The 13,958-nt window shown below is 44.9% G+C and overlaps 1 protein-coding gene across 5 annotated transcripts in view; it reads left to right on the top strand.

The window, feature by feature from the left end:
• The window catches only part of taok3a (TAO kinase 3a), a 193,133-nt gene that overhangs the window by 113,549 nt on the left and 65,626 nt on the right, over positions 1 to 13,958 (top strand). The window lies entirely within an intron of this gene.

The raw sequence follows: 13,958 nt of genomic DNA, 5'->3' as shown, positions 1-13,958 counted from the left end.
CTTTAACAAAGGATAATAAAATTTTGTCTTTGGCCACTGATTATATGGACAAATATCCAACGCAGTGAGTAACTGCTAAATGCCCATCTATATTTTTATCTACAACACACTTTTCAAAATAAATTATAAGCATAGAAGCCATTGCTGTTTAATTACCAGGATTATGGGTTAAAATACGTTGGTGAATACTATGGATGCTCTTGATTTGTTGGATTCAGAATTTAAAAATGAATAAATTATTGAGCGATTCATAGCTGATTACTTATAAAATTTAGAAGTGTCCCTTTGAAACATTTATATGTTTAAACCAATTCACCTTTCCCTCGCCCCCCTCTCCAAAGTGGTTAACTAATAATAAATTCTGCATAATTTCTCGATGTGAAAATTGGGAAGTACTATGCATTCATGTCAAAGTAAAAGAGCATTTTGATTGTATTGGTACTCATGGCCTTTTTATACCACAGTGCAATACATTTCTCAAATTTGTGGTGCACTTTGGCCGATGCGATATCTTTAAAAAAAATTCACGTCATCTCTTCCATGCTTTAATAGCATTAAAGGCTAAACTATTCTATTCTTGGCTGCAGTGTCATCCATTCATTTCTTGAATTTTTTTTTGAATTCGCTGCACAGTTGGCCTGGCAGCCTTCCTTGCATCAATTTATGGTCAGTTTTTAAACCAGTAATTTCCCTATGTTTTGTTTGGATTTGGGGTTTGTTGTCATGTGTAGGGAGGTACAGTGAAAAGTATTGTTCTGCATACAATCCAGACAGATCATTCCATACATGAAAAACATAGGACATACGATAAATACACAGTGTATTGCTACTCAGTAGAGAAGATGCATGGAGAGATCAGTTCAGTTCATAAGAGGGTCATTCAGGAGTCCGGTAACAGCGGGGAAGAAGCTGTTTTGGAATCTGTTAGTGCGTGTTCTCAGACTTTTGTATCTCCTGCCCGATGGAAGAGGTTGGAAGAGAGAATAACCTGGGTGGTAGGGGTCTTGATTATGCTGCCTGCTTTCTCAAGGCAGTGGGAGGTGTGCACCGAGTCAATGGATGGGAGGCGGTTTGCGTGATGGACTGGGCTGTGTTGATGAGTCTCAAGGCTTTAATGTGTGTTTAAGAATTCATAAGCACTTCAAATTTGTTAACACAAATTAAAACAAAACGGATTCAATTAATTTTAAATAAGAAACGATGCATTTGGACTTGTAAACTTAAATACATCAGCTTAGGGAGATGTGGGGTGTTAAATCAGTCCCCTGTGTACTGGTAGACAAAGGTTGTAGATTAAGGTGTTACCATGTTAACTACTCAGTGCTGAGTAACCTGAATTCTCAGTCATTGCTAGTTACTTACATTTTCAAAATAGAAAATTATAGATTAGAAGTGGTTGAAATTAATTTATTGAACTATCCAAGTCAATTGTCAAGTGTTTCAATTTTAAAAAATATTTATTTATTTCTCTCCTTTCTGCAAAGTGGTGACACGCTGTGTTTGTTAACGAGAGGAAGATTTTAGATAATTTAGTTGGTTGCATTGGATGCTAGATTTGATTCTCTATTTGTCAAGGGGTTATCTTTTTATGCTCTGGTTAATTTATAACTAATTAAACCAATTCTTCAAAAGCCTGCTGCTGGATCTTAAACCATTGAAGTGAGAACAGTTTAAAGTCTGAACTAGCATAGAAACAAATCTCATGCCATAGAAGGAGGCCATTCAGCCCGTTGTGGCTAAGCCAGCCAAGATGGTTATTCAGCCAAATTCCACTTTCCCAGCTTTTGTAGCACTTGAGGATTTTTTCATTTTAAAATGAGAGGGTTTCAGCCTCTGCACCCTATCAAACAGCGAGTTCCAAATCCCCACAACATTCCGGTGTCAGATGTCTCAGTGGGAGAGCATTTCGGTGACAACTTGACCTTTACCATAGTCATGGAAGGGATAGGAACAGACAGTATGGGAAGGTATTTAATTGGGGGAGGGGAAATTATACTGCTATTAGACAGGAGCTGAGGATCATAAAGTGGGAACAGTTGTTCTTGGGGAAATGCACAACAGTAATATGGGGATTGTTTAAGGAGCACTTTCTGCGAGTGCTGGATAGTTTTGTTCCACTGAGACGAGGAAGGAATGGTAAGGTGAAGGAGCCTTGGAAGGAGCCACAAAAGATCAGCCATGATCTAATTGAATGGCGGAGCAGGCTCGAGGGGCCAGATGGCCTACTCCTGCTCCTAGTTCTTATGTTCTTATGGATGATGAGAAATGGAGCTTCTCGTCAAAAGGAAAAAGGAAACTTAAGGTTGAGGAAGCAAGGATCTGGCATGGCTTGAGAGGGTTACAAGGTAGCCAGGAAGGAACTCAAAAATGGACTTGGGAGAGCTAGAAGGGGGCATGAAAAAGCCCTGGCGGGAAGGATTAGGGAAAACCCCAAGGCATCCTACACTTATGTGATAAATAAGAGGATGATCAGAGTGAGAGTAGGGCCGATCAGGGTTAGTGGAGGGAACTTGTGCCTCGAATCTGAGGAGATAGGGGAGGCTCTAAATGAATATTTTGCTTCAGTATTCACTAGAGAGACTTGTTGCCCATGGGAACAGTGTGAACCAGGTTAATAGACTTGAACAGGTTGATATTAAGAAGGCGGATGTGCTGGGAATTTTGAAAAGCATTAAGAAGGCGGATGTGCTGGGAATTTTGAAAAGCATCAGGAAAGAGAAGTCCTCTGCCCATGACGGGATATACCCAAGATTACTACGGGAAGCGAGAGCGGAGATTGCTGCGCCGTTGGAGATGATCTTTGCGTCCTCACTCTCCACTGGAGTAGTACCGGGTGATTGGAGGGAGGCGAATGTTGTTCCACTGTTCAAGAAAGGGAATAGGGAAATCCCTGGGAATTACAGACCAGTTAGTCTTATGCCTGTGGTGAGCAAAATATTGCAAAGGATTCTGAGAGATAGGATTTATGCTTTATAAAAGCATAGTTTGATTAAAGATAGTCAGCATGGCTTTGTGAGGGGCAGGTCATGCCTCACAAGCCTCATTGAATTCTTTGAGGATGTGACGAGACACATTGATGAAGGTTGGGCAGGGATCTGTTCTGGGACCTCTGCTCTTTGTGGTTTTTATAAATGACTTGGATGAGGAAGCGGAAGGGTGAGTTAGTAAGTTTGCCGATGACATGGAGGTTGGTGGAGTTGTAGATAGTGTTGAGGGCTGTTGCAGGTTACTACGGTGCAGACCTGGGTTGAGAAGTAGCAGATGGAGTTCAACCAAGATAAATGTGTAGTGATTCATTTTGGAAGGTCAAATTTGAATGCTTAATACAGGATAAAGGCAGAATTTTAATACAGAATCCTGTTAAAGGCAGGATTCTTGAAAGTGTGGAGGAACAGAGGGATTTGGGGTCCATGTACATGGATCCCTCAAAGTTGCCACCCAGGTTGATCGGGTTGTTAAGAAGGCGTATGGTGTGTTGGCTTTCATTAACAAGGGGATTGAGTTTAAGAGGTTTTGCTGCAGCTTTATAAAACTGGTCAGACCACACTTGGAATATTGTATCCAGTTCTGATCGCCTCATTATAAGAAGGATGTGGATGCTTTGGAGAGGGTGCAGAGGAGATTTACCAGGATGCTGCCTGGACTGGAGGGCATGTCTTATGAAGAAAGGTTGAAGGAGCTAGGGTTTTCTCACTGGAGCGAAGAAGGAAGACAGGTGACTTGTTAGAGGTGTACAATGTGATGAGAGGCATGAATAGAGTGGATAGCCAGAGACATTCCCCAGGGTGGAAATGGCTGTCACAAGGGCATACAATTTTAAGGTGATTGGAGGAAGGTATAGGGGAGATATCAGGGGTAGGTTCTTTATACAGAGTGTGGTGGATGGCGTGGAATGCACTGCCAGCAGAGGTGGTGGAGTCAGTCATTAGGGACGTTTAAGCGACTCATGGACAGCAGTAAATTGAAGGGGTGTAGGTTAGGTTGATCTTAGATTAGGATAAATGGTCGGCACATCGTGGGCCGAAGGGCCTGTACTGTGCTGTACTGTTCTGTTCTATGTTCTATTCTGGGTTAAAAAGAAAATTCCCTTTAACACCTTTTCTAATTTTGTCAATTTCTTGAAATTTATGCCCCTGGTATTGATCTCTTATCTACTTTTCTCAACCCCTCAGAATTTTATGCACCTCAATTAAATCTCTCCTCCACTGCCTCTGATCCAAAGAAAATGGCCCCAGGCTATCCAGTCTTTCCTTCTAGCTAAATTTCTCTCTAATGTGATCATATTCTTCTTGTAATGTGATGACCAGAACGGTGTGCAGTATTTTCGCTATAGCCTAATTTTTTTAATGCCGTTTTCCATAGCCTACCTATTCTTGTATTCTGTGTTGTGGCTAGTTAAGAAATGTATGTGGCTTGCCATCTTAACCACCTGATCTACTTGTCTTGCTATTTTCAGAATCTGGGTACATGCACTCAGTGCTCTGTTTCTCTACACTCTCCCGTATTGCACCATTTATTGAGCATGCACTTCCTAAATTAATTCTTGCACTTCTTTGGATTGTATTCCATATGCTACTTTTCTTTGTACCATGTGCAAACTTCTTAATCATGTCCCCAACATTTGAAACCAGATAATTGGTCAATAACCTGAAAACCCAAGGACGTTAGAACATGAGAAATAAGAGCAGTCGAAGGCCATGTGACCCTCTAGCTTGCTTTACCATTCCGTATGCTCATGGCTGATCTTGTGCCTCAACTCCACTTCCCCTGCGTCCTCTGCATATCTCTTGATTCACTGAGTTGAAAAATCTGTGTTCCTCCAGGACGGTCTAGATTTTAAACACTATTTAAGTTCGCTGCTTTTTTGGATGCAGTCAAGATGTAGAATGTGTGTTGCCATTATTATGAGATCTTGGTTCACTGATAGGCTTCTCAAACTGAGGATGCACTTATTTCAAAGGAGAAAGAGGTAGATTGTGCAGCCTGTTCCCTCTGCTGAAGACTTTTTTGACACCATCTGTGTCTCTTGCAATCTGTCTCAAAGGCAGCCTTGCCTTGAAATACTTAACCCATTGTGTATTTCTAGTAGGTTTTGGTCATCTGTCTGTGGCAGCCGTTGCTTCAGTATCCAGTGCTTTGCATTTTAATGCCTTTTAGTTATGATTTTTGATGTATGTTTGAATTATAGGCGGTGTCTCGTTCATCACACTCCCCTGAAGGTGGTTTGTTTGTTTCTCACCTTCATATTGGACTGTGACCGTGCATTTTTAAGTAGTTTGCCCTGTCTCAGTCCAAATGGCAAAGTTTCCAGTCAGTTAAAAGTATGAAAAATCATATTTTCAAAAACATAAAAGGGCATAGCAGTGAGCCACCACCCCCATCACAAAACACTGAAATAAAATTAATTTCATTACACATTAAAAATACAAAACGAAAAAAATGCATTCACTTCCATTCATTCTCTTAACCATGATCTGGATTGTCCCATCAGGTCTAACTCGGTCTCTTTATGTTCTGGTCGCAGTCGCATTCGACTTCCCTGCAGCGTGCATAATATTTAGACAATCTGGTTGGTAAAACAAACTCCCAAAGGAATAACCTTTCATTCTTGAATTTTGAACTTCTCCACAAAGGTTAAATGGGTGTGGCTTGTATAGACTGACGTCTTGTCTATATCCATTTCAGAGATGTATCTCGGCGTTTGAGAGGCAGAAATAAACCTAGGGTTTCTTTTTCTACTGTAGAATACTGTTTCTGATGTTTGTCTGACTACTTTAAATGCATAGTTAAAGTCTGGAGCTGCTAACACAGACTTGTTTATCAAAATGGCTCAAAATCTTGGCAGGTCTCCTCACTGCTCTGCATTTAAGTAGATGAATATGGTATCCACTTTCACTAGAATTTGTGTTTTCTAGCTGGACAGTAGGGGGGTTCAGTGTGGGCCTTATCCACATCTCATTCCATTTTGCCCTCACTGTTCCGCTCGTCCTCCGTGTCTGTTGTTATTGGACAGAACGTTAACCTGCTTGTCATATTCTCAGCTGTGATATTATTTCACCATGTTGACATGACAGCCTTTGCTTTCTCCTACGATCTGGGGTATTAGTTAGACAGTTTACTTTGCTTGAGCTGCTTTGCTACTCTGTAGAGGCTACTGAACTGGACTTTTAGGGGTGCACCCAACATTGGCAGGAGCATGTAGTCTCCTGGCTGAGCGGATTGGACCCATCTGCCTATTTTTGATTGCTGTTTGGGCGATTTTTAAGTGTCCATGTGTCACATCACAGGCTCTCGTGAATCGTTCATGGAACACTTACATGGTCTAACATGGAGATTTTCTCCCCTCTTCCTCGATTAGCTTCAGAGGACTCTCACTTGGTGTCTGTAAACTAATTCAAATGGTGTAAAATCACTGGACTGGCGAAGAAAACCTAGTTTTTTTTTCCCAGTCATGGGGGTACTTGTGGCAGGATGCCCTGAATGTTTTTAGGGTCTGATGGTGCCTTTCTAGCACCCCATGTGACTGTACCCAGTGCTGATTGCAGGGTGTTATGCAAAAAAACCTGTGGAATTTGTTGGGGCACACAAACCCCATGCAGAAAATAATAGGAGTCGGTGATCACAGGCCTGTCTATCATTCTGACTGCAGCTACAAATCCCTGTAAAGACACTACTGAGAGTGCAAGTGAGTTTTTTTTTAAAATTATTAGAGTTACAAGGTTTTTGTATCAGAAGGGCACATGCACACAGGTATTAAAGATGAAGTAAGTTGGGATCCAATTGAAAAAAGCGATAGAATATACGATTAAGTGCCTTTGTCGGGGCATAGATTTTAAATACTAAGGCCTTTTTGAGTTAGCTGATTTCTTTGATGCAGTCAGATGCAGTTGTTGCAATTATTATGAGATATTGGTTCACTGGTTTTTGGTAGAAGTGGCGTCATGAACCAGATTACACTTATTTCAAAAGAGAGACAGGGAAAGAGCAAAGCCATCAGCCTGTTTTCTCTGCTGAAGATTTCCTTGATACCACCTGCGTCACTTGCAATCTCTCGGGTGGTTGGACAGCCTTGCCTTGAAATACTTTGCCCATTGTGTATTTCAAAGAGGCTTTGGTTGTGTTTGTCTATGGCAGCCATTGTTTCAACATCCAGGACTTGCATTTTTAATATCTCTTCCTCAGACAGTTATGAATTTTGATGGCTGTCTGGATTATAGGAAACTTCTCCCTTCACACTCCCTTAAGGATGATTTGCAAAATGAGGTCACATATTACTTTAAAAATAAGAATCTAAATTTAATGGCAAAGCAAAATGAATTTGAGGGATACAAATACACAAATCACAAAGTAGTGATGCAGATTAATGAGGCCATCTTGTTTTTAAACGAGCAAGCCAAATGTTAGGTTTTATTTCTGGAGGGATTGAAATAAAAGTAGAGAAAGTATGCTAAACTTATCAAAACCTGTACAGTTCTGGCCACCATATCATTTAAAAAGCTGTTTTGGCACCGGAGAGAATGCGAGACAAATTTACAAGCACGATGCCAGAACTGCAAAAAGTTAATACGATCAGGAAAGAATGAAAAGCTGGATGTCGTCTCTTCTGGAGAACAGCAAAACTGGAGGCCATCAATAAAATATGGCCACAAAGAAATCAAATGCGCAATTCAAAAGAAACCTTGATGTGAATGTGGAATTTACATTATAAGGAGCATTTGAGCTGACTTGTCGGGGTACATTTGTGGGGAGATTGGAGAAGCAAATGATGAAGAATTGAACTGAGGGTCTTCTGACAGAGTTAAATGAGTCGCAATAGGAGATGGCTTGAGTGGAGCTGAAGTACTCGCAGGGACTAGTTATGTCAAAAGGCCTGTTTCTGTGCCACTTATTGGTGGATATTTCATTTTATGCAATGAATTGCAAAGAGAGACTAGCGTTTTAAGGGCAGTAATTTGTCGCTCTCGTCACTTGTGTTTCCTTTGTCATTAAGCAGCTCATTTTCAGAACTTGTGGTCTCCTGGGGAGGCTTGAGAGAGAGAGATGAACATAAATGAGAAACAAATATAAAACTGGTTATTTTAATATTTGCTCCAATTACATTTCTTTCACGAAGTGAAATCATCTTTTTGTTTTAAATTTTAGAGTACCCAATTAATTTTTTTCCCAATTAAGGGGCAATTTAGCGTGGCCAATCCACCTACCCTGCACATCTTTGGGTTGTGGGGGCGAAACCCACGCAAACACGGGGAGAATGTGCAAACTCCACATGGACAGTGACCCAGAGCCATGATCGAACCTGGGACCTCGGCGCCGTGAGGCAGCAGTACTATCCACTGCACCACCGTGCTGCCCTTGTGAAATCATCTTCAGCGATCACTCGAATGATTGTCCACCTAAGAAACTCCATGTTAATGGTCATGGGTTCTTGCATGACTGGTGAGCCCGAACCTGAAGCCGCAACTTAGGCAGGTGGGATCGGTCCTTGAACTCCACATCACAGGTATTCCTTCCTCAGGCTCCTTTTCCGGTCCTCCTCTTGCCGTTGGGTGTCCTCAAAGATTTGTGTCCCTTCAATCAGAAGGTTCCTTGAGGTAGGTCTCTTCTGAGCCAGGGTCTCCCAGGTACTGACGTCTATGTTGCATTTCTTGGGGTAAGCCTTTAAGATGACTTTGAGGTACTTCCTTTGTCATCCTCTTCTTCGAGAGCCTTCCTTGAGCTGAGTGAAGAAGATTTCCTTTGGCAGTCGGAACTCTAACATCCTAAGCTCATGGCCGGCCAAGAGAAGTTAGTTTTGAATGATCATGGCCTCGATGCTGATGTTCCAAGCTCCTTCAAGTACACTGATGGTATGCCTGTCCTCCCAGCTGATTCTGAGAATCCGTCTTGGACCGCGTCGATGGTATCTCTCCAGGGCCTTGGGAGTCTGAGGTGGAGTCTGTATGTAATCCCAAGTTTCTGAGCCATATAGAAAAGTTGGGAGACTGACTGCCTTGCACACAAAGATCTTCGTGTCAGCAAGCATGTTGCAGTCATCAAAGACGCTCGCCCTTGGAAGGCTTTCATGGATTGGATATGATGTTGGATCTCTGCATCCATGTCGGTCTTGGAGAAGAGGTGGCTCTCCAGGTGGGGAATGTTCCACGTTTTATAGAGTTTCTCTGTTGATTTTGATGGAGAGAGAGAGAGACCGGATCTTGCTCTGGGGTGGGTTCGTAAAGGACTTGAGTCATGAAGTTGAGGCGGAGGCCAATTCTTTGGTATGCTTCCATGAAGGTGTCAAGCATGGCTTGGAGATTCTGTTCGGAGAGACTGGAGATGGTGCAATTTATAAAAGCTGTTCTCCTGAGCCAACAAAAAAAATGCTCCAATGCATCTCTGATGAACTTCAGATCTGCTCTCTTGGTTATGTATCCTTTATTTCCTTTGATCCATCATTTTGATAGCTGTGCCTTCAACTGTCTAGGTCCCAAGTTCTGGAATTCCCTTCTTAAATGTCTCTGCCTCTCCACCTTTCTCCCTTCTTTGAGAGATATTCACAGCAAACCTCTCTGAGCAAGCTTTTGATTACCTATCATGAAATTTCCTTTTACTTAGTGTCTGTTGTCTGATTACACTTAGAGGTCCCTGTTTAGTAGTATGCTTGTACTGCCAAATCCTAATCTCTAACCATAAAACAGCACAACTCACGGTTGCAATAGGATGCTCTTGTGAACCAAACTGGACATTAATTTCCCCTTACACAAAAACAGAAAATACTGGACAATCTCAGCAGGTCTGATAGCTCCCTTCCCTCTCCACAGGTACTAACGTTTCAAGTCTGGATGGCTCTGTCAAGTGTCTCCACATGTATACCCAAAATTTTCTTTCAAAAGAATCTAAAGTACTAAATATCATTAAGCTGTTTTATTTCTCAGACAACAAGTAAATGGAATAACAGTTGTAATTGTAACTCATTTAACTAGTACAGTAGTCCCCCTTTATAACGCGGATGTTGGGGTCCAAGACAGCCACCCGCGTTGCAACCGAGCCGCGGATATCCACGATGGGGGTTTTAAATTTATTTAAAAATCTATGCTAGCGCTTCCCATTGAGTGGCTACGGGGGGCGGGGGGAGAGGTCAGACCCCCGTAGACTCACAATGGGAAGCGCTAGCATAGATTTTTAAATAAATTTAAAACCCCCATCGTGGATCCAATTAAAATTTCAGCGGCCGGCTCACTTTGATCCGGAGAGGGAAGCTGCTCTCACTGAAATCAGCCGGCCGCTGAAATTGACACTGCCCGCTGTTCTCTCCCTCCAATCCAACTTTTAAGTTTTAATGTTTCTGATTGGAGGGAGAGAGCAGCCGGCAGTGTCAATTTCTTTTTTTTCCTCCGCTTGCCCCCTCTCCCCCCACATCCTCCAACTAGACCCCTCTCCCCCCCACACCCTCCGACTCGCCCCCTCTCCCCCCCCCAACACCCTCCGGCTCGCCCCCTCTCCCCCCCAACACCCTCCGGCTCGCCCCCTCTCCCCCCACACCCTCCGGCTCGCCCCCTCTCCCCCCACATCCTCCGGCTCGCCCCCTCCGGCTCGCCCCCTCTCCCCCCACAGCGTCCAGCTCGCCCCCTCTCCCCCCACACCTTCCGGCTCGCTCCCTCTCCCCCTCTCCCCCACACCCTCCTGCTCTCCCCCACAGCGTCCAGCTCGCCCCCTCTCCCCCCACACCTTCCGGCTCGCTCCCTCTCCCCCTCTCCCCCACACCCTCCTGCTCTCCCCCATAGCGTCCAGCTTGCCCCTGTCCCCCCACACCCTCCGGCTCGCCCCCTCCCCACACCCTCCGGCTCGCCCCCTCCCCACACCCTCCGGCTCGCCCCCTCCCCCCCCTCTCCTCCCCCGTCCCCCAACACCCGCAGGGCCCCCCTCTCTTCCCCCGTCCCCCAACACCCGCAGGGCCCCCCTCTCTTCCCCCGTCCCCCAACACCCGCAGGGCCCCCCTCTCTCCCCCAACACCCGCAGGTCCACCCTCTCTCCCCCTCACCCACAGGGGGGGTCTCCCCCACACCCGCCCACACCCGCTCCCCCCAACACCCGCCCCCCCCACCTCTCCCCCCCAACACCCGCAGGACCCCCCTCTCTCCCGCAACACCCGCAGGGCCCCCCTCTCTCCCCCACACCCCCAGGGGGGTCTCCCCCACACCCACAGGGGGGTCTCCCCCACACCCGCCCCCCTCCTCTCCCCCCCAACACCCGCCCCCCTCCTCTCTCCCCCCCAATACCCGCCCCCCTCCTCTCCCCCCCACAACACCCGCCCCCCTCCTCCCCGCCCCCAACACCCGCCCCCCTCCTCTCCCCCCAACACCCGCCCCCCTCCTCTCCCCCCAACACCCGCCCCCTCCTCTCCCCCCCCAACACCCGACCCCCTCCTCTTCCCCCCCCAACACCCCCCCCCCCCTCCCCCCCCCCCCAACCCCCGCCCCCCCTCCTCTCCCCCCCCACACCCGCCCCCCCTCCTCTCCCCCCCAACACCCGCCCCCCCTCCTCTCCCCCCCAACACCCGCCCCCCCTCCTCTCCCCCCCCCAACACCCGCCCCCCCTCCTCTCCCCCCCACCTCCTCTCCCCCCCCCAACACCCTCCCCCCCAACACCCGCCCCCCCTCTTCTCCCCCCCCAACACCCGCCCCCCCTCTTCTCCCCCCCCCAACACCCGCCCCCCCTCTTCTCCCCCCCCAACACCCGCCCCCCCTACACCCACCCCCCCTCTTCTCCCCCCCCCCAACACCCGCCCCCCCCTACACCCACCCCCCCTCTTCTCCCTCCCCCCCCCCCCAACACCCGCCCCCCCTCTTCTCCCCCCCAACACCCGCCCCCCCCTCGGCAGTGTCAATTTCAGCGGCCGGCTGATTATTTCAGTGAGAGCAGCTTCCCTCTCCGGATCAAAGTGAGCCGGCCGCTGAAATTGACACTGCTGGCTGCTCTCTCCCTCCAATCCAACTTTTAAGTTTTAATGTTTCTGATTGGAGGGAGAGAGCAGCCAGCAGTGTCAATTTCAGCGGCCGGCTCACTTTGATCCAGAGAGGGAAGCTGCTCTCACTGAAATAATCAGCCGGCCGCTGAAATTGACACAACTGACAGTTGGGGTCCATAATCCCCCCCGCGGTATATCGAGAACCGCGGTATTGCGGGGCGCGGTATAACGGGGGACTACTGTATAACCAGCTTGTCTTTGTATGATACAAATTAAATAACTTATCATATCAGTTGGTCATCTTGGTTAACTCAAAAAACACCTAAGTAACCATCTGCTTTCTAATTATCTGAATCTGTCCTTTTTTTTTTGTTTTCGCTCTTAATTTAAGTTCCCTGTACCCATCCACAGAGGCAAATTGACAGCAGATAAATCCCTACTGAGTTCACTGGATCACTCAACCACTAGGGTTTTCCAACTCGATTGTCTTCTGATAATTGCCACTTAGCAGAATTTGATAGCTTGATTATTGTCTTTGGTTTTGGTTGAAACATTGCTTAATGCCCCAGTGTGTTTTTAATTTTGGTGATTTTAGTTTAAAAAAGCAACATTGTGCTTTTATTTCACATCCTTCATGTGGAAAAAGTGGTTCCAAATCCCAAAATGTAAAAGCTATCTGATAAATGAAAAGGAAAACACTGAAAACATTTTTTTAAAAAGGATTTGGCAAAAATTGTTAAATTTATTTTTTAAAAAGGTGTACTCGAGAGAGTAAAACATTCCACTAGTTGAAAGTAAAATACTATGGATGCTGGAGATACACTGGCCTGGCAGCAAATATGAAGAAAGAAACCGAGTTAACCTTTTAAGTTAATCAACCTGCAGAGTCAACTCTACAAGACCTGAGTATTTCGACTTTTGTTGCCACTGTTTACATATTAATGTATGAATTGTGTGCCCTGTATCACTTGAATTGCATACCCAATCACTATCCAAATTTGTGTCATTTAGTACTATAAAGAAAAGGAATGAAGCATATTTGGTCATTCCTAGTTCTTACATCAAAATGTCAGTTTCTAAAATGCCTGAAGGATTTTCACTCTGACTCTACCTGAAAGCACATTACATTTGTCTGAAGAACTATTGATGGACCTCAAGTTGCCTTCAGTTATGATCTTGCAGCCATTGTCCAACTTTTTCAAGTAGCATATCAGTTCTCTTCTTTCACAGGAGAACTTTGCTTTTCTTTTTACACCAACTCTTAATAGCTCACATTTGTCTTGGTGAGAAGAATTAGACATAGTATTCACAATCCATATTTCCATGATTTCATTTCATGTTTATTTGCTACCAAGAATAACGACAGCTACTTAAATATTTGTATGTTCTCTTTCAAGCCACACAAGTAGCCATTTTGGAATTGATATACATGGAATCTGACCTGATTTGTTACTGGAAAGAATACAACTAATGAATCTTAAAATATTATTATGTGCTAATGAGTCAATTGTGTTTCATATTATACTTGCGACATACAGTGTTAACATTCTGGTTCATGCTTTCGATGTGTGAAAAGGGAATGGTGCATTTGTAGCATGGGTAGACTGCCCATACATCGTCTACAGCAATGTGTACCTACATGTGTCCATAAATATTCCAATTACAGTCTGGATAATTGCTTCGAACACTGGCTGGAAAGTACACATTTCTTGAAATTTACCCATAGTCCACGATGAACATCACAAGAATGCTTAAATGAAAATAAAAATCTTGCTACAAACATTGAAAATGTGTTCAGTTGCTCAGTTACATTGAGATTACTTTTGTGTACAAATCACAATACCATTTTTAAAATATACTGCACATGGTTTGCTTCCCAAACTGATCTTTTTTCCTAAATAATGAAGAGGAAGTATTTTCCAGCATTCTCTTTTATATTCTGTAGATAATATAGATAATCATGCACCGATTTTTGTTCAGCTTTTGGACATTGATAATTTGCTATGTCTGT

The sequence above is a fragment of the Scyliorhinus canicula genome, chromosome 1 (genome assembly GCF_902713615.1).
Source record: "Scyliorhinus canicula chromosome 1, sScyCan1.1, whole genome shotgun sequence".
Taxonomy (NCBI): domain Eukaryota; kingdom Metazoa; phylum Chordata; class Chondrichthyes; order Carcharhiniformes; family Scyliorhinidae; genus Scyliorhinus; species Scyliorhinus canicula.
Note: the sequence above shows the minus strand (reverse complement) of the source record. Positions and strands in the feature narration are given on the sequence as shown.